At 44.7% G+C, this 3,551-nt stretch overlaps 1 long non-coding RNA gene across 1 annotated transcript; it reads right to left on the reverse strand.

Annotated features, from left to right (window-relative positions):
- Positions 1–2,085: 2,085 nt before the first annotated feature.
- Positions 2,086–3,321, reverse strand: LOC115538216 (uncharacterized). The gene is made up of 3 exons (XR_003975167.1): positions 3,280–3,321; positions 2,904–3,205; positions 2,086–2,731 (listed from the first exon to the last, which is right to left on the reverse strand). It is a non-coding gene; the product is annotated as an uncharacterized LOC115538216 (long non-coding RNA).
- Positions 3,322–3,551: the final 230 nt, after the last annotated feature.

Below are 3,551 nucleotides of genomic sequence, written 5' to 3' on the forward strand. Positions count from 1 at the left end.
CAGCTCCTTGTCTAGAAAAGCGTGTGCGTTCTCCTCAGCCCTCTGAAACAGAACTAACATCAAGGAGAACTTTACTTTAACTAACTGAGGACATCAGAATCATCTGTCCTAGATTAACGTCTCCCTGGTCTAAAGAGGGAAAACTGGAGACTATAAGCTCCACAAGAGATGCTTTTATTTCCCATGTAGAGCCAGGGGCACCACTAGAGATTGTGGGCCTTTTCAAATAATAGATTGGGCCTCCAACCTAGACCACCCACAATCCTAGAAAATCCATTTGACCACCCAAGATTGATATACTTAGGGTGCACTCACACAAGGCCATCTGGCCGTGGCCGTTGGCCGTTTTCACACCTAACCATGCTCAAATGGCCCCATTGTTCTCTGGCCTGCACTCACACTAGGCCATCTGGCCGTGGCCGTTGGCCGTCGCAACTGTGGCCTGGCCACGGTAGGCTCTTGTAAATACGTCATCACGTCGTAAGTAACACGTCATCACCAAGCGTCCGCTGCATGGACCATAATAAAGTCTGCCGTCAGTCAGACTTTAGTTCTAACAACAATGGACAACAACACAGAGAACACAGTTCGCACTTTGCTGAGTCTGTTGCTTATTTGGATATATGTTTACCGATTAATGGGAAAGAAGGCTCGTCGCCTTTATTATGTCCGTGGTCGTCGCATGGACTATACGTCATCCAGCTCAGGTTGCGTAGCCGTGCGTGTGCGCGTGTCGGCTCATTAGCATCTGTACCGTAGCGGCCCGTACCGTAGCAGCACACCTCTTCCAAGTGGCCAAATTGGCCTGGCCTGGCCAGACTGGCCACACTCACACTGGCAGATTTGAGCATGGTTAGGTGTGAAAACGGCCACGGCCACGGCCAGATGGCCTAGTGTGAGTGCACCCTAATTCTAGTGTAGCCTATAGCTAATTACCCAATACTTAGCCTGCTGTCATTGACCATTGATGCATGAATGTCAGAGGTACATGAGTGGCATCGCTCATTACTGTTGCTGTTCTGGCAAAAGGCTTTCCTCATGAGAAATTCATGAAATTCAGTGGTGTTTTACATTTTGGTCAATTTGTTCCCAAAGCCAGTAATGTCAGAACAGGACAGAAAAGACACAGAGTGTCTTCAAACTCTGCTATTACTTTTCACCACTAGGGGTCAGTATTCACTAGGGCTGTAACGATACACAAACTCACGATTCGGTTCGTATCACAATTTTTGACCCACGGTTCGATACATCCCATGATTTTTTGAAATTTAAAAAGCATTTTATTTAAACAACACTTATATACCAATTAACTTAATGTAAAATTTAATAACAAATAATTTGGAACACTGAACAGATTTGAACAGAAAGAATACTATTAAAGTATAGCTAAATTAATAAATAAATAACCAAAGATTGCAGTTGGAGGATGCTTTTTGCTGGTAGGCAAAAACCCTCAACTGTTTGGTTGGTTTAGTCAAATATCCTTATTAGCGCTTCTTATTAGGCTATGTAGCTTAAATAATGACATAATCAGGTTTGATAGCCTATCTTTCAATAGATGGGGAAAAACATGAACGTCTAACATGAACGACGCAAAACGAGGCATAGTGTTACGAGTAGCGTACGTGTGTGCGCGAGAATGGCAGTGTGCGTATGCGTGTGTGAGTGACGTCAGCGAGTGAGTGGACGAGCGAGGAGAGCGAGCGGTAGCGCGTCTGTCTAGTGAAGAAGCGAACGAGTCCGGTAGAATAAAGTACCCATCCTGTCAATAATCGGTGGTCGCTTCATTCCGACCTATAAGCAGACAAACTGCCGGTCAAATCACATAAAACAATAGAGAAAGGGATCACACAGACAATTTTTTTCGCGCTTGGCCCACTCTGGATAAATGTCGTTCATATCGCATATGAGGACTTCGACGGCTGTGGAGAAATGCAATCCTCCGTAGCCACGGAGAGCTGTCATCACAGAGAGGGCATCTCATCGCATACTTACGGCATCGATAGGAGGGGGCGCTGTCAGCAGACTATTATTTAGACAAATTATTAGCAAATTTCAATCTGACAATTTGACCGGAGAGTTAGAAAGGGCATATCGCGCTTCTGCCTTCTCACACCGCGAGACAGGTTCGTGGCTTTGAGTGTCGCGATTTCGGTTTCGATAAGCGTATCGTTACAGCCCTAGCATTCACAAACATACCCTGGCTGTATAGTTGATAAGTAGAAGAAATTTTGTGTAGACCCGGTTCATCCACCTGTCTACCTCTTTCATTGATTCATATTCATGAATTTCATGTTTGATGAAGAACAATTTGATTAATATAAGATTCTATGATTCACTAGGTAGCTCAGTGATAATGGGCACCACAGGAAGGTGAATAAATAAAAACCTTTATTTGTACAAACTGGGTGACCTTTTCCTCCCCCTCAGGTTTCTGTTTCTGATACCCGACTTCTACCTCAACGACGACGTGTCAAACTACTGACAGTCTGTTCTGCTTGTAAGCGCAACGAGTGGAAGACTCTGTGCTGAAAACTGGATCCACGCAAGACTGAACCATGCAATAAAGAGAGAGAGGTGAAATATGTAGACTATACTACCCCCCCCCTTAGGTCACCCCTGTCTAGAGCTGAAGTCAAAGGTAGTTTTTCATTTACACACCTTGATCAGCTCTGTTTGATTCTGCTGTACAGACTGAGCACTGGTAACCTTTGACCTCTTCTGGGGACGCCTGTGGAGAGAACACACACACACACACACACACACACACACACACACACACACACACACACACACACACACACACACACACACACACACACACACACTATCTTTTTAATAAAAATATTTCCTGAATTGTAAATATCAGTTAGTAAAACTACTAGTATGTTGGAAACTCCTACCTCTCCTCTCTTGAAGGGCGTCCATCTTTAAGGTCAGGAGGACGATCCAGAGACCGGCCTCTCTTCAAGGAGACACAGCTGGGTCCAGGGGAGTCTGCTCTCTCCTTCTGGACTCTTATAGAAAAACAAGAACCAGGATTAAAGGATGTCTGATAGATATAGTTGTATAATATCTGATAAATCCTCACCTCTTCTTAATAGACTGATTTCCATCTCTAAAGTTAGGAGGATGATCCATAGAGCGGTCGCTCTTCAAGGAGACACAGCTGGGTCCAGGGGAGTCTGCTCTCTCCTTCTGGACTCTTATAGAAAAACAAGAACCAGGATTAAAGGATGTCTGATAGATATAGTTGTATAATATCTGATAAATCCTCACCTCTTCTTAATAGACTGATTTCCATCTCTAAAGTTAAGAGGATCATCCATAGACCAGTCACTCTTCAAGGAGACACAGCTGGGTCCAGGGGAGTCTGCTCTCTCCCGCTGCTCTGGGCTTCAACACAACACACACACAGCTTTTACTAAGACTGATGATGGAGTCATGAGATATCAGTGCTGAGCTCTGAGAAGGACAACAGTCACAGAGAGAGAGATCCTCTTCTTACCTCTTAGCTTTGCTCTGGCGGCCATGTTCCCCAGACAGAGTGG

The sequence above is a fragment of the Gadus morhua genome, unplaced genomic scaffold (assembly GCF_902167405.1).
Source record: "Gadus morhua unplaced genomic scaffold, gadMor3.0, whole genome shotgun sequence".
NCBI classification, from domain to species: domain Eukaryota; kingdom Metazoa; phylum Chordata; class Actinopteri; order Gadiformes; family Gadidae; genus Gadus; species Gadus morhua.